This window comes from Lissotriton helveticus, chromosome 3_1, assembly GCF_964261635.1.
Source record: "Lissotriton helveticus chromosome 3_1, aLisHel1.1, whole genome shotgun sequence".
Classification (NCBI taxonomy): Eukaryota; Metazoa; Chordata; class Amphibia; order Caudata; family Salamandridae; genus Lissotriton; species Lissotriton helveticus.
In genome coordinates this window covers 86,966,326-86,983,984 of record NC_136061.1, presented here as the reverse complement: position 1 = coordinate 86,983,984, position 17,659 = coordinate 86,966,326, and the positions used below count along the sequence as shown (strand labels likewise).

Below are 17,659 nucleotides of genomic sequence, written 5' to 3'. Positions count from 1 at the left end.
TCTTGGACTGAACTGCAGATCCCCCGCCCCACCCCTCAGCGCCTTGAGAACCTAATGCAGTAGTTGCCAAACCTTTTTCGACCCGCGGCTCCCTTGACCCATTGGCCATTGCCCATGGCTCCCCACTGTTACTTTTTATGGAAAGTGGGGGAGATGTAATCCTGGCCTCTGGAATGCTTGCATTTTTCTCTCGGAAAATAATTGGGATGAAGCTGATGAAGGTTTTATAATCATATACGCAGGGTGAAATATGGAGGTCATCTCCCTCAATATGCCATCAATTAAGCACTAAGTTTACAGCTTTAGGCATGTCACTTACAAATCATCGACATCATGCGTTTGAGTCTAATTAGATTTAACTGAAGCCAACAGACCCTTCAACATTAAATGCAATAAAGTGTTTGGTGCACGGCTCCCCTGGCTAAGTTTGACGGCTCCCCAGGGAGCCCCGGTGCACAGTTTGGGAACCACTGCCCAAATGGGTGAGTGGTTGTGGTTTACAAGAACATGACTGATTGATTGTTTTAAAGTAATATTTATTGTTTTCAACAAAAAAAGTACATTCAGTACTTTAAATCATCAATTAATATTTCCCACAGAAAAAACAAATCACCAACTCATTGAACTCTACGTAACACATTTTTGCACCTTGGCATCATATTGTAGCATGAAGGTACCCATGATTTCTAGCTGGGAATTCCTCTGGTCATTGTAGTAAGTCTTGTAGAAAGGTATATAGCCTAATAAACCATCTGCCAACTTGTTATCTGTCCAGGATTTATCAATGTCTATGATCCCCTTCTGGCATGGCCCATCCTAGGGTGTGTCTAGCCAGGTTCTATATTTTAGGTGCCAGATCACAGAGCCCATGTATTCTTGCCATTGTCCATAATAAAACAAGCTGTGCAGACTTACCCTTAGTTATAGATGAGGATATCCCCTGCAGGCTACCCTCTAGGCCCCAATGTCAGACTTTTATTATTATTGTATGTCTCTGCCCCTAATTGTTTTGTGCTGTTCTGCCAGGGTATATCTCAATGTACAATAACTACAATATAGGGGGTCTGAGGGAAACTTTTAGAGACCAAACAGGATTCAATCCCCCTTTCTACTATATCAGACACAAATAGAATCCGTGGTCTAGTATGCCGCGTACCTCAGAAGTTAACCTCTTCGAGGCTCATGACGAGCTGAGCTGGTCATGAGCCACGGCGCTCCGGTGCTCATGACGAGCTGAGCTCGTCATGAGCCGTGGAACGCTCGCATGCGGGGATAATTCCCCTGCTGTGCTGAGCGTTCCATGGCAGGTAATGCACCTGTGACGAACTGAGCTCGTCATGAGAACAGGAGCGCCGTGCCACATGACGAGCTCAGCTCGTCATGAGCATGCGGGCGCTGTCCGCGCCCCCTCCCCCAGCACAGCGGGGGATTGACCCCCGCAGCGAAGGGGTTAAGTCTAAGAGTGCCTAACAATTTAATATGCTTTATCGAAAACATGAGAAGACAAAAAGATACAGAAAACAGAAATGAAGAGACAGGCAAAGAACCACCTCAGGATAATTGGTATCCCATCATTACACATTTGAGTGCCCAGTGTCATCATCTGGGTTGCCAAACAACTGCCTCTCACTTTCCCTTGATAATTAGGGAGCAGCCAGGAGGTTAAGTTGTATCCTCTCGTGGATTCACACAAGGGAAAGACAAGTGCAAAAAGGGAATTTTATGCTTGTTTATGAAATATTTATGAAAGAAAGCAGTGCAAGAACAAAGACCGTGAGTTAAAATCGGATAAACTCCAAGGCTAAGTGATACAATTATTCCTTTGGGGCTTGTTCTGAGGAGTCTTTGAATTTAAAACCAAAGTGCAAGTGAAAAAAGAAAAAAGACAGTTAGAAGTTAATCACTGTCTCAGTGGTCAACACTGGGCACTCAAATGTGTAATGAAGGGATACTTCATCTTTTTGTCTTCTCATGTTTTTGATAAAGCATATTCAATTGTTAGGCGCTCTTAGACTTAACTTCTGAGGTGCGTGGCATACTAGACCACGGATTCTATTTGTGTCTGATATATCTCAATGTAAGCAGGTGCTTCGAGAGGACCATAGTGCGAAAACTGGGTAAAATAAAAACTGAAGACCATCTCAAAACATAACTAGGAAACGCAGAATAAAAGTGTCACGCCTTTTGACACATACATGGTGCATGGTGGTATATTGCCAAGTGCAATATTGTGTTTTACACATATTTACTATTTTACAATGGGAATTAGTAGGAACAATATTGATTAAACGGGGTCCTTTGATTCTATTGTGTGTTACAGAGACCGACTAGCAAGAAAAAGTGGTGCAAAGCAGTGCTTGAAATAGAAAAATAGAAGTGCAGGTACTCAGTAACAGACTACTGCTTGTTTCTAAGAAGTGCGGGTATTTTTATTTATTTATTTATTTATTTATTTAAAGGGTTTAACATAGCGCTGGCTGGACCCAAGAGTATCAGAGCGCTTTACAACATATTGGAAACAACAGAGTTTCAAACAGGGTAATAATAGAATAAAGGTAATGAGGCATGGCACTTAGCGAAATTTGGGGAAAAAATACAAAAATAGTTAGACCAAAGAGAAATAAACAGATTAAGTTAAGTGGAAAGGATGGGAAAAGCGATTGCAGAGTAAGAGCTGATAGGGGGGAGCGGGAGAGAAATGTAATATAGTGGTAAGTGGTATAATAAGGGGAGAGAAGGTGATTGATGGAGGGTGGGGGTATGTTAGAGAGACTGGTACTCTCCAACTAAAAGTATTTATTACATTTCTCTTGAGAAGTTCTGGTACTCTCCCTTTCAAAATAGATAAGTGCCGGGACTCAGTATCGGACAGTACCGGCACATTTAAAGCACTGGTGCATAGTTAGATTTTTCTTGCCGCATACTTTTGTCAACCCTCATGCATAAGTTAGTTTTCTTATGTCCTGATTTTAGTTCACATTTGTATTTCACCTATATAATTCGTCTTTTCTTTTTAAGATTCTAAAGGTATGCCTGTCTGGAATGAGACACTCGGAATGTGCGCTTCGGGCGCTTAGGCAGCGCTGCCCCTCGCAGCGCTATAGCCTATAGGGCATCGAGGGAGGATCCTGGCCGTGCCCCTGTGCAGCGGGGAGCCTCGCTCTGAGCCGGGGCAGTGACGTCGCGAGAGAGCCCTCTCTCTCTCCGGGCGAGGGGCGGGGCCGTCCCGGGCTGGCTCTTTGTGCCGGAGATGAGCAGCCGAGCCGGGCAGGGGAGGATGGAGCCGGCGGCCGGAGGCGGCGGCCGCAGCCCGGGCAGGGAGGGCGCAGCAGCGGCAGCTCCCCACGGGCTCTAGCGCCCACCGATGGGCGTCACCTGCAGGTAGGCGCTATGCATGCCAGCCAATATCCTATCCTCTTGATGCATTCTGTGCATTATTGACAGGTCAGGTGAAAATCTCCGATTGTCGCACAAAGTGTGATCTTTAAATGATAACGCGGGGCGTGGGAGCCGAATGTGCAAGTTTGCAGCGTCTTTTTATTTTTTTGGTGAATTTCTCTTTTTACATCTGGAATGTCCTTGATTAAAACCCGGCTGCGTCCGAAGCAGGCAGCAGCAGGGAGGGATGCTGGTGTGCTGGACGGGGTCCAGGCTGGGATATTTCCCAGCCGCGCTGCCTGGGAAATAGATTATTTTTGTTGTGTTTCCGGAAGCCGATGATTTACTGCCTGCACGTTTGCATGTATAATGCAGCGATGCAGGTCTTGTTCCCAGGCGAGGGGGAGATGCAATACTAAAAATATTAATTATAGAAAAAGGAAAAAATACAATTTCTCTGTCTTTTTTTGTTATCTATAACGCTTGTCGCAGTGTTGTTGCCAATGTGTCGTTCTGTTTGTTGCCCCCATCTCCCCCCATGCAGCCATCAGATGTCTCCTTTGATGGCTGAGCCTGGGGGCAGAATGCCTCTGTGAATGGTGAATGGCCATGCTTTGCAGCTATATTAATCAGGACCGCTCTGTCTGTCACAGACCCACCCAGCAGCTGCCAGTAACAGGAAGGGGTCTTTTTTCGTACACACCCACCCACCCCCTCCGCTTCCTCCCTCCTGCTCTCCCCATGGCCTCGTCTATTTCTGGAGCCATTCTTCCCACTTTGAAGCAAGCTTGGATACCTCCTGCATTTCCTGCAAGATGCGGCAGGCCTCGTTCTTCCATGTTATTTAGTGTTAAAGTATATAAAAAAATAATTTTAATCTGATTAAAAAAATAATAATGGGTACTCATTTTTCCCATCTAAAGACTGTTAAGTGTTATTCACCATACAGTAGTAGAACATTTGTGTACCAATGATATTGCCCACTTAAAACTGGTACTCATTTCATCGCCTTCTGACTGATGAGAGGCGGAGCAACACTGCCGGGATTCGCGTAATTCACCAAGTTATGTGATGTGTTCAAGATTTTCAGATAAACCATACCTAGGCGCAGAATGTGGTCAGTTGAATAGCTTCAAATGGAGAACTACCTGACATACAAGCAGGATTGTTGGGTCCTGTAATTCTCAAGAGTCTGGCTTTAGCGCCTGGAAACCCTCACGTGTGATTAGCTGCGCTCTATAAAGTCACATAACATATTGCTTCTCCTTGCTTCTTACAATTGCAATAATGTGCCGTAGTATTTCTGTTACACTAACAGCACTTGGAAGCAATGTAAATTATATGTGTTCCTAATATTTTAGCGGCGTTTGACTAATTTTATCAACATTTGAAGAATGAAATTAATGGATTAGCTGAGGTTTAAAGCTATGTTTGGCTTTTTGATTGGACAGTTCGAATCATTAGGCGCTTGTCTCACTACGCTATTTTGCTGGCTCTCTACGCTATCTTGCTGGCTCTCTATGCTATCTTGCTAGACCCGACAACGTATTGTCTTGGTCCTTGATGTGGCACGGAGGCATCTGTCATGTATAAGTTAACCTCTTCGGTGCTCATGACGAGCCCAGCTCGTCAGGAGTCACAGTGGAGCTGTGCTCGTCATAACGGCTCCGCGCCGCCCACGCGTGATTGATTCCCCGCCTGTGCGGGCGAATTAATCAGTGGGCGGGGTCGTGACGAGACCAGCTCGTCATGAGCACAGCTCCACCGTGACTCATGACGAGCTGGTCTCGTCACGAGCACCGCGGCACCGCACTCTTCCCCCCTCCCCCGCACTGTGGGGGAATTACCCCCGCAGGGAAGAGGTTAAAACTACTTTACTCTGCATTTCCTCATCGAAATCACTGCTTTCAGTACAATCCTGGATGGACAAACTCACCATCCTTATAAGCAAACCCAGATCCAGTCGCGGCTCCTCCTCTAAGGCGGAGAAGCGACGCCTCACTGCTATTTGAGCAGTGCAAAAATAGAATAATAAGATGTTATTATCATTTTATTTTTCTGTGAGGGACTGTGCCAGGTCAGGCAGGATGATCTCGTCAGAGCAGAGTAAGGAGTGGTTTGCACTCCCTACGTGAGTATGACTGTTTGGCCAGCCCTCTTAGGTCAGCCAAACAGTCTTGCACGTGTAGCATTTCTCCACCCGACTGTGTTGTACAGCTGGATGGAGAACACTCCCAGGCACTGCCTGAGCGGCCAGACAGGCCACACAGTTGTGATTGGCTGGGAGAGTCTGCTTCTCATGCTGCCAGTGCAGACGAAGAAGGCAGAGGAGACGTGTTCGGTGGTGAAGGTAAGGGAAGTTTATTGATTTTTAGTTTTTTATCCACCTACCACCCCGGTTCTGAGGCAGCCGCCACTGCCAAAATCCCCAGAAGCCATCCTTGATAAAAGGCTTTCCTTACAATCGCAAATCAGCACCACGGCCAGAAATGCGCAAGATCAGTTGCTTCTTCTCTGGTGAAGTCTCTGCCACATCCCAGAGCAAGATCTGAAAACTCTTGTTCAATCACTGGTGTTTTCCAGAATCGACTATTTTAACTCTCTCTTAACTGGGCTCTACAAGACTCATCTCACTACTTTAAATCCAACATTTAGCAGCATGTTTCGTCTACGGGGCCACAAGGATGACCATATTTAACTGAGGATGGTACACTCTGCTGGCTGCCCAATGACGGCTTCACATCACTCACAAAGCTCTACCCACATACACTCCATGTTGCCACGGCGACAAACATAGGCTATCTGGGGCACTAGATCATTCCAAAATGCTGAAACACTGGTGTTAGAACCCCCACCTTTAAAAAGGAATTACTTTTGGCGCAATGCTTCTCAGGAACTGCAGCCGGAATATAGAACTCTTTACCTCCGAACCTACCAACTACCACTTCGAAGGTTATCATTATATCCAAGCAGAAGATCCTTCTCCTTCAAAGACATTTTAGCTAACCTCTTTCCCCCGACCTCTCTAGTTTAGTCTCTGCCCTGTACGGTGCCTTGAGATTTACCGCACTACCTCCATTTCATTAGACTTGATCTTGAACGTGGCACCAGTTGACATTTTGTTACGCACATTTATACTCAAAGTACAGCCCAGAGGTGCATGCGGCCCTACTGACCTTTACATGTGGCCCTCCTGACCTTTACATGTGGCCCAATGGTCAACAGCAGCACTGGGCTACCGTTACTCCACTCAGCATTAATAATAAAAAAATGATAAATAAACAGGCAAGCATTTATTTAACCCTTTCCGTGTGTCTGACGGCCCCCGGCCGTCCGACCTCACGGTGGGCGTGTGCGGAGAAAGGCTAGAGGCCGCCCTGACCGCGCCCAGTCATAAATCACCCGCACCGCGGCGGAATTCAAGCTGCGGTCAACGGGTTAAATGTTATTTGATGTTAATGAAAAGATGTAGCTAGGGAGACTTTCACTGCTTAACTTTAGGAACACCTTAATTTCTAAAGACATCTTTCAGCAAGAGTGTAAAAATATGATAAAGTCTCTTAATGTCCTTTATGACAAGGGAGTACATTCTAAATCTCTTCAATGGTTTGACTCGTTCCTAAAGGAGAGATCGTATAGAGTTCAGCTTCGCACCTTTAGATCCTATTCCCACACATCTGTATGTGGAGTTCCAGAAGGCTCCTCATTAAGTTCTACACTTTTAAACATTTATGTGGCGCCATTAGCAAAAATTGTAAGGAAATGGGGGTTCAATGTCTGCTCTTATGCTGACGACACCCAGCTGATTATATCACTGGTCGAGAAACTAGTCAAAACCGGAAACCAGTTACATGAGTGCCTAACCGAAGTAGCAGGATGGATGACTAATCACTGTTTGAAACTAAATGCAAACAAAACTGAGGTTCTGCTATTCGGTGGGGCCCACTTAATTTGGGATGCATCTTGGTGGCCAGCTTCTTTGGGGGGTATGCCCATCCCTAAGAAGTCAGCAAAAAATCTCAGGACCATTGTGGAGGACTCTCTTTCCACGCAAAAACATGTGAAGGCCACTTGCGACAAATGCTTTGGTATCCTCAAGTTGTTGAGAAGGCTGTTTAAGTGGTTACTGATTGCCTGGTGAAAAACCATAGGCCAAGCTCTGATTACTAGCCGATTTGGTGTATGGCAATGCCTCATTTGTGGGCATGGTGGATTACCTCTTCACAAGATTACAGATAGTTCAAATGCCGCTGCCAAGCTAATTTGCCAACATGGACAGATTTGGCTCTGTCTCATTTTGTTTGACATATTTACACTGGACCCAGTGCGGAAAAGAGCTGGTTTTAAACTCTTATGCCATTCTAATTAAGCCATGTATAACACTGGTCCCGAAATCGTACGGCCCACAGTTGAATTTTATAAGCTTGTACGCAACTTGCGATCCAGCAATTTGTCCTTAGCCAATGCAATGCGAATAAGGAAATCGTGAACAGGCGGACGTTCATTTTCGCATTTGGCGGCAGTCCAGTGAAACTTGCTACGTCTGGATCGCCACCTTATCAGTGGCGTAACACAGGCGGTGTGGGGGGCCCCACGCTCCAAGGGGCCCCCTCAGCACAGCACTCTGGCTCCAGAGCTCCCGATTGAGCCCAAAAGGGGCCCTTCTACGTACAGTGCAGAGGGGCCCCCTCAAGTTTCGTTACACCAGTGCGCCTTACTGACTACCATCTTTGATTTAGAAAGAAATTGAAAACTTGGCTGTTTTCTGGATAATGTCCCTTCTGTATCTGAGATTGTCTTCTGTGTTTTTTTTGCTGAAACAATAGGAAGCTTTATAGCGGAGTGATATCCCCATGTGGATGAGTGATGCACTTTACAAATACTCTAAATAAATAAATGGAGTTTCTACAAAATGTAAATACTGTATTTAATTAACATGCAGAACTTTTTCACCTTACTACAACAGATAATATCAGTGCATTGAGAAGTATTAATTTAAAAGTGATAGTTCCCCCCCTCCCACCCTGACAACGATGCTATTAGTGAACTAAAGGGGAGTTGTTATGTGCACTCGTTGGGTCGCCTGGGTGTAAAGGGCTCTTGCACCTTGGATAAGGTCCACGCTATATTAAAAAGCATAAATTAATATATTTATGCTGCTAACACATACCCATCCTCTATAACTTTTATGTAAAAGGCTGTATTTAAGTAAATGGAAATGTTCTACCCGATTCATAGTGATGTTTTTGTTAAATTAGTGATTTAAAGGTTTTGTAAAGTGCTCTCTCGCCTGTGAGGCAGTTCCATTAGCCACCCGCGGCGGAAGGCAGGGAGGGAATTATTGTTGCTGGTGCGTAGTCGTAGCAGAAGTCATGGAAGTGCCATAGCTGCTCTAAAGTCGCAGCGCAGATGACATGGATCGTCAGAGCATATCAGATGCATTTTGAAGCTGTTCAGATCTTCATGAGGTCTGTTCCTGGACTAAGGAGGCGTGGAAGAGAGTTCCAGAGTGTGGAGACTTGGATGCATCTGGATCATCCCCTAGAAACTTTGCAGGCCATGTTATGGTGGGGCATCGGATTCAGGGATGTCAGCGGTAGGTGTCCTTTTCGGCTGATGGAGTAGTAACACTGAAGATAGGTGGCCTGGTGCTTAATTCGTCAGGCGTGGGGTTTTGAAGTATGCTTACAAACCAGTTTTGGCACTTTCTTGCTACAATCGCACGTCTGTTAGGAATTCCAGTCCAATACTAATCATGTTGCAGTATTTTGTGGTCTCTGCTGTTTAGACGTTTAGAGTGCAGCCTCACAAAGACACAGTCGCACCAGTCGAGGTGGGTTAATATCAACCTTGCTGTGAGAACAGTAGTGGGAGAAAACACTGCTAAGCCACACTTTATACTAGCATTGACCTCTAGCTTCAATGAGCGAGTGAAGATGGCTCCCAAATAGCCCTGCGGATGGAGGATGCACAAGAAAATTGGCGGCGAAACGGGAGAGAGGAAGGATCTGGTGGGCCTAAGAGCAAGATCTGTGTTCTTGAATGGTGCAGTAATAGCCACTGGGCATAGATGAGACGGACTGTAAGTTACGTGAGCTTTTGGTAACTTAGTTTGCAAGGTGCAATAGTTATCACAATTGGTAAACACAGAAATCACCTCAGCAGAAGGGTTATGTGACAGTAAAGTAGTTAGCGGCCTCTGTCACCACATAGTAATTTCGGTGTACTGGCATCATTTACATATTCGATTAATTGAATTGGCAGGTGCCAAAGAGATGTGTCTGATGCTGTAGACAGATTGAATATTGTTGGTGATAGAGTCAAACCTGGAAGCCCCCCCACAACCACAGTCAATAATGGTGGAAGATGATAGCAGTGATGATAATTTAATCTGCTGAGTTCCAGAGGACAGAAATATTTTAAACTACTGTCAAGCTCTTCTGTTGTTTCCTACTTACATTTGGAGCATATTGTCTACTGTGACATATTCGTCAATTGGAATGCGTCTCTGAGCAATCGCCAGTGGCTGAGATTGATTTAAGAATTCATCCATCACTTGGTATATTGCATATTCATTCACAGGGCTGAAAGTATTGGTGTGTTGCCTTTGCAGAGATCTCAGGCTACCAGCAGCTTTTTCTAGATGCTCATGATTGCGGTTTCTGTGCCGTGGCCAGAATACAATTCTGATTGAGTTTTGTCTCCGGGTGGGAGAAGATCTGGGAAGAGACTGCAGATTAAGGGAAAACACAAAACCGGGTAACCCAGTGAGTAGTTGGTCAGATCTGTATCCTAATCTTGATTCTTAACGATATCCCTGACGATTGCCGGGTTTCTGATGATTTTGAAGAACGCTTGTAGAGGTGTTATCAGCCTCTATGGCTTTTCTTGCAGCTCACAAGAGTGACTGAAGGTTGCCTCAGCAGAGTGCCCAACACTGACAAGCTCCATGACTGTCTTTTTTATTGTTACCCTTGTAAGGGCCTCGTTTCTGGTTCAGATACGTCAATCGTCACCTTCCACAAAGCCCTATTTTAATCGTAAGTCATTGGTAATAAACTTGGCAACAAGTGCACAAGCTATCCCATTGACCTTTACCTGTGAAGGAAAAAGGTCACTTTAGTCAAATACATACAGTAAATAACTACATTTACTCCACCTGTCTTCATCCGCCTTCTCCTCTCCCCTATCACCGACCGGTTCCTGGGCATGGGGAAAATAGGACAAATAACAGGTTAGTGGCCCCTCTGGGGGCCCCCCAGTAAGGGCAGGGGGACGCCTTGGGTCCAGAGCTGTCGTCATCCACTTTGTTGCCTGAGCCTTCCAGGCCCCCCGTGTGAGGGTACAAAGAGGACCCCTTTGGGTCCTCAGGTATCGTTGTCGCTGTCTTCATCTGATCCATCTAGTGCTGCGTAGTCGGGCAGGAGGCTGTGGATCATCTTATGGCACGCCAGGGTCTCCTTCTTCCCTACTACCAGACGGTTTCTGGAAAACAGAAGAATATCTTTAAAACAACACAGGAGCCTCCAGCAGTTCTGGAGATCGCTCAGTGTGTGTGTCCCTAGGAACAAACCATACTTCACAGAGTCCGCAGTGATGCAGGGCTTAGGTATCCAGGACCTAAGCTCTGTGCCTAGGGCCTTCAGCAGGTCGTGTGCGTAGGTGCACTCCCAGAAGAGATGGTATGCCATCTCATCCATGGTGCACCCTCTCGGGCAGGACTTGTATCTGTTGAGTCCTCTTGCATGCATGAAGGCTCTCACTGGAAGTGCTCCTTGGATGACCATCCAGGCGATAGATTTGTGCTGGTTGGTCAGGCTCTTGGATGCAATGTGTCCCCACACCTGGTCCACTGTGGCAGAGGGAAGGATGCCGATTGGTTCGCTGATGTCCTTTGCTCGTATCTGGCATTGGGCAAGCTTTGGGGTCCAAGTGGCGGGGACAGCAGCCTCCAGTCCGAACTCCTTCACAAACTTCTCCACTTCCTTGTAGGACCACTGGGTCTCCCAGTTGTACGGGGCGGCGTTCACCCACTCTGCCCATCCAAGGTGCATCCACGTTGGCAACAGGAAGAATCATGCCATCAGAAAGCCGACGTGGCTCTCATCTTCGGTTCTCAATCAGTGGCACATGAAGATTCCTCTCAGGATGGTGGCTAAGTCTGGCACTTCCTTGCCTCCCTTGTCGTAGATCTTGAACAACACTGCCCTCTTCACTCTGTCCATCTTCGAGCTCCAGGTGAAGTAGAAGATCATTCCCGGGATGGCCTTGGCCGTGCAGTACTGCAAAGGCCACACTTGGGCGACGTACTGGAGCCCTGGCAGTGTCTCGTTCCGAAGGACCAATGACATCCCTCCGATAGTCAGCTTCCGTAGGCTCCAGAGTCCCAGCTTCTGCCTAATCTTCGCCAGTCTCTCTTGCCATGTCTTCTCCGCTGCATGTACTCCACTGAACCAGACTCAACGGATCTTTAGGAAGTCCTGCATGATGGGTAATGGCAATTGGTCTCGAGTGGGGGTCCAGTGTCCGAAGAGTAGGGTTTCTGACTTGGTGCCTATGATCTTTGCTCCCGACGCCTTTCCAAACTCGATACAAGTCCTCTCCAGTTCTATCACGAATGGTCCGTCCGCGCAGAAGACTAAGACGTCGTCCATGTAGAGGGAGCACTTCACGTCGCCCTTTCCGTTGCTTCCTGGGGCTGTCACTCCTCTGATGTTCCTGTTCTGTCTGATGCATTCGACGAGGAGCTCAATCACGCAGATGAACAGAAGAATGGAGAGCAGACAGCCTTGCCTGAAGCCTGACAGGACGGGGAAGGGGTCGGTTTTCCAGCTGTTAACCAACACTGTGCTAGAGATATCTCTATACATTGTGGTCACCACATCACAGAAGTCTCCCTGCCCCACTGCTCTGCTGCATGACTGTCACTACACTAGCCGCATTGCAAATCTCTATACTCCAAAGCCTGTGACTTAATTTAGCGGTGAAGTATGTATTTTATTAACACCGATAACGTAGGGTTGAACATTTATTCAGTTCATGGACATGCTCTTTAAGGCCCTTACATGTCAAAGCCGCTACAGTAGGCGACATAGGAGGATTTGTTAGAATCTGCTGACATCAGCAACTAATCATTTCTATAGTGAAAGGGTTCATGGGATGCAATGCATATTAATGCCCAAGACACCAGCCGGAGGTTCTAAAAGCCTCGAAGGGCCGACCTATGTCGGCAAGGACAGAGGTTGCGCTTGAAGTCTGATCATGGGATAAGGAGCACTTTACGTCAGTATTTTGATGAATCGTTGCCCTAAATTTGAGCTAGAATGTAAACTCGGCTTGCTTAGTAGAGCCACATTAATTAAAATAAAATAGAGTTAAAACACACACTTCAGGCGCGGGTACCTTTACCATTCATTCTGGCACATCACATTGCATTTTGTGGATTTTGGAAGTAAGAGTCCTTGGCAATTTCGTTCTGTTCTGTTCCTGTGCCTAAGTGCACCTCAAAATTGAGCTCAAACCCACCAGGCCCCTAGTCTTAATCGATCCTTAAAATGTATTTCAGATTTCTCTTCAAACCACCCTTTTCCAGCCTGCCTTGTTTAATAATTCAGTACCCACAGTACAGCACTTCCCTTCTCTGAGCAAGTGTGCGGCGTTTCTAATGCACTATTTAAAGCACCTTGCGTTAAACCACTGGGTATTCTAATGTTCACTTCTTTCTGCCACTCCATCCTTAGAGGAGTAATTCTGGTTTCATCGACCGTGGAGGGATTGAAGTTTGCATCAGCCGTAAGAGGCCTCAAAAGTTTGTCTGTTCTACTGGGATGTGCTACCGGCTAACCAGATGGAAACGATGCACTGAAGGACAGGGCTTTAAGTGGTCCGGGTCTCACCAGGTCTGAGCACCTGCAGTTTTTTTAAAGGGGGCCTGGAAACAGGTCTCTATCGGGCTCTGTTTTGTGCCCTGGCACAGGTGGTCCGTTTTGTCTGGACTGCAGTGACAGCAGGCACAGCGATGTGCTCGTGCTCACACTGCACACTTCTCACTAGTGGAGTAGTTACGGCATGACGTTATGCCAGGTGAGCGTTGTAGGGGAAGGGAAATCCTTTAAAGAGTCATTTTCTCTCTGGATTTCCCTTCTCTTTTTGAAACTCAGGAGCAGCAACATTGTCCTGGTGTAACCAGGGCTGTTAGTGGACGCTTTTTCAGTATTATATACAAGCCACAGTTGCTGAAGCATTTATCTTATGCAACTTACAACCATTGCCAAAGCCAATAGTCCTGACTTGTAGGTATGATGTAACTTGTATCATATATCTGGTTGCAGTGACAGAAACAGCAAAATACAAGTCAGGCGGCACACTATGCTAATCACAGATTTTTGGCCTACGTGTTTTCAGCCACACTTTTAATTGCATTGGCCACGCCCCTTTGAGAGACCCCCCACTTTTTTTTATCCCACTTAAAGCCCCGCTGAAGGAGACACCAAGTGTGAATGTAAAATAAGTTGGCCTTTGGGTAACCACCTGTCACAGACTCAAATTCGCACAAAGGCAACTGTGAAGGTGACGCACTCAGATGAATAGTTTTTTACCTGGCATCCGTCCGCACCACATTTTGTCCTGTGGCACTTTAAGTATTTTGATCCGTACAACTTAATACTCATAAAAATACACACACAGCAGGTGCTGCACTATATGTGGCCAGGGGGGAAAGTGTTTGCCTGCAGTCACTCCAGCCATGCCCCCTTGTGCAAGGTTTGCCATTGCTGTCGTAGGAAAGGCTGGGGGTTAATGTACGAACACCCATTCACAAACCAGAACGTGCAGTTTGCACAGCTGCACAATTGCGGTCACAAACCACTGGTACACATTTCTCCTTTCACCCCCCCTTCCGTTTGCGATCCCGAAAGGGTCGCAGAAGCCCTTTTACGAGTTAGAAATGCTTTTCAGATTCGTGACTGAGGGTTTGTACATTGTAAAATGCCCTTGTGTGGCGCAAATCCTGTGATTTTGCAAATTGAAGGTTGTGTGACTACAAAAGAGCTTTCCATCAGGCCCTTACTTTGCAGTTCCACGTGCTCACGTTTTATGTTGTTAAATCTGGGCAAAGAGTGACACGTCTGTAGGGTCGGGCCCTAGGCCCTCATACTGACAGTCAGTGAGACACAGGACACACTGGATACATGGTGCAACTGGCCTAGAGCACGTGCGCTCGGCCACTTTTATTGGAGCTGTCACCTGACCAGTGACATCAGTGGTGAGTGGGTGTTCAGTGTAAATACATACTCAGCACTAGAATGCTGACTGACTCTGAGTCCTTACATCCCTCCCAAAATTGGTGAAAAAAACAAACCAAACGGAAAATGTCCAGAACCCTGTGGGGAAAAGAAAACAGCAAAAATATAACAAAGGACTCATGACTTCAAACGAGTCTCTTTGGCTGCTTGCATGCCGCAGGCCGTGTAGTTCCTGCATTCTGGACTAACAGTTCTCTGTGGCACGGCTCGCAGTTGTTCGGCGGGTTCGTTCTTTGTCGGTGTCGTCTGGACGTTGTTATCAGCCCTGCCTTTTCTTCGCTAACTTGGTGATGATGATTAGTTGGAGAGAGATGGGTGATGTAGGTGTTGTTTGTCTTCTGGCTTTTCTCCATTCTGGTACCGTGATGTTTCTGGGCAGGCTTCAGTGTGTCTCTTGGCAGGTGAAGAGAGTAGGTGCAAACATCCCTCTCACTAGGATGCCCCTCTCGCCGGCGTTCTTCTCTCACCAGATGTCCGGGAGGACCTCTTTGCCAGGTTTCCACTGGACTGGTGTTTTCGGTCGTGTTGCTCTACCATAGCCTTCGGGCCGTGTGCAGGGCGCTCCACGAGCCTCACCGTTGTGTCCTAGTTCCACCTGAAGGTTGGGTTGTCGACTCTTTTCCTTGCTCGCGAGGCTTTCATCCCCGAGGGTCCTGCAGACGTGCATATGTAGATCCGTCTCCCGTGCGGGACTTGCTGCCACCAGAGTCCCTTGAGGCCTCTGCTTCCTGGGTTGCCACGGGCTGGTGTGAGGTGGTCAGTTCCTCGGCTTCCTGAGGCCTGAGCAGTCTCGCCATCCAATCTTCCGTTCAACCCCAGAGGTAGATGTCGCCAACAGTCTAGCTTGCTCTTTTCTGAGATCGCCATGTGGATGGATGGCTCGTAGGTAGGTGTCTTTGATCTGCGTTGCCGGTGCTCTTGCCAGGCCTTGTTCTCCAACGCACTCAGGTGTTCCAGTATGGCCTTGTTCGCCACTGCACTCAGGTATTCCAGTGCCTGTCACCTTCCTTCTTTCCGCAGGGGCGGCTTCTTCTTGCAGTGGCAGCGTGCCACTCTGTTTCTTCTTCCTTGTTCCTCAGTGGCGGTGGCCACTTTCCTTCTTCTCGCGACGTAACCTGGCTCGATCTTCTTCATCTTTCCTGGCCAGGCTTCCCCGTGCAGTGCGCGCACTCTGCACGTGTCCTCCTGGTCTTGTCTTAGTCCTAGGACACTATCTTCTTGTCACTTAACTCCCAGAGTTAGCATTGCATCCTTCACTTCCTCTTTCTGTCGCTTCCATTAATTGTGAAGTTGAAGTTCGTTGGTCCATGTCCAGGGACTGCGCCTTGGCTGAACCTCTTGGACCACATGCTGGTCCCTTCTGCCGATGTCCGGCAGGTAGGCTTCGTGGTGTTGAGCTTCTTGGACCTCATGCTGGTCCCTTCTGCCGATGTCCGGCAGGTAGGCTTCGTGGTTTGTGACCAGGCTGAGTGGTCAGGTTGCTCTTGTGCTGAGTTTTCTATGCTGCGGGTTGTCGGCGCAGCCATTTTTCTTTCATCGCAGTTTGATTGCTTTGGTGCGCAACTGGGTGTTCCTTTGTGACTTGCTACTTTGGCTAGTGCTGTCTGCACTGCTGCGCATTTGTGTCATGCGGCTTTGCACTTCCTGATGCCGGGCTCTGAAAAGTCACCGGTGGTACCGGAGCGTGCCTGCTCGGAGTGAGGGGAAAGGCTGGCTTTAATGGATGTGGGCCGCTTCGAGAGGTTAACGGGCTGCCTGCTGCACTTCTAGCACCCGGACCTCTCCTCAGGCTCACTCGGAAGGTCAAATTGTATTTATTCAGTGTGGAGGGGGAGGGTGAAAGCATGGTGACACCAGTCTCCCTCTACTTGCGGCAATGTATCTTGGACTCCCCTGGCCTCGCTGCAACACTTCTGCCCACAGTATGCTTTGGGCAGTTCCCTCGTTCCACTTTTCTGTGCACTTTTCGCTGCCCTTTGTTCATGCAGTTTCTTGTTGCTGTCCCCGCCCACAGCAGCCTTTCAAGCTCACACGCTGCGCGGGGCGGGTCAGCGTTGCTGCTGGGGCTTGCCTGCTCAGTCTTGGGTAGTCTCGGGTCCTGCAAGACGGCTTAGCGGGGCCTCGGGGAAAGCTCTATTACCCCTCCTGCATCTCCTCACTTCTTGGGCGCAGCTGCGAGCTATTCACTTTCCGCAGCTTTCCGCCCCTTACAGCATGCCTTCTCTTACACGGGCCGCGCAGGGGGTTGCTCTTTTGCTCCTGCCCGCAGCAGCCTCATTTCACGCGCGGCGCGGAGCGGAGATGGGCTGGCACTGCCTCCGGGGTCTGCCTGCTCCGTTCGGGACAGAGTTGCTTTCCTCCGGGGGTGGGGGAAATGGCTCACTACTCCATACCTTCTTCTACAGATGCAGGGTGAGCTCCCTGTTGCGACCGAGGTCCGCGGCCGATACGTGTGGGCTCCGCTTGCAGGGACAGGGCCTGGCAGCTCTTCTCACACTGCGGGCACATTCACCCCGCCGCCGAAGCCTCGGGATCACACGCTGCGCGGCGGGAGAGTCAGTGTAGGCTTCGGCGTGGTGTAGCGAGGTGGGCTCTCGCTAACATCATTCCGCTTGGGGCTTCTACTCTCGCGCCTGGCTCACCTTTGGCCGGCTGGCCTTCCTCCTCCACGCGGGTGGGCTCCGCGGACGTCGCCTCACTGTTGGGGCAGTCGCGGTCGATCCACGTTGTCACAGACTCAATTGCTGCCGGTACAGGTGGGCTCTGGCCGGTCCGCTTCTTCCGGTGGGGCACCTGGTTGGGACCACCGCGGGTGGACACCGGGTGGTCAGCACTTCCTCTTTCTTCTTCAGGCCCGGGACTCGACACACGCCCCGTGGGCCTCTCGGCGGCTGGCGCCGATCTTCGTAGGGGGTGTGCCTTTTGCTGCAGGCAGCTCTCTCTTCCCCTTTTCCCTGAAGTTTTCTTCTTAGCTGTGG

The 17,659-nt window shown here is 48.3% G+C and overlaps 1 protein-coding gene across 1 annotated transcript in view; it reads left to right on the top strand.

Moving 5' to 3' along the window:
• The first annotated feature begins 3,249 nt into the window (after positions 1-3,249).
• Positions 3,250-17,659, top strand: part of TMEM169 (transmembrane protein 169) — a 49,473-nt gene continuing 35,063 nt past the window's right edge. Inside the window, exon 1 of the mRNA XM_078679278.1 lies at positions 3,250-3,381. The gene's annotated coding sequence lies outside the window, so the exon portion shown is untranslated. The remainder of the gene's footprint in view (positions 3,382-17,659) is intronic.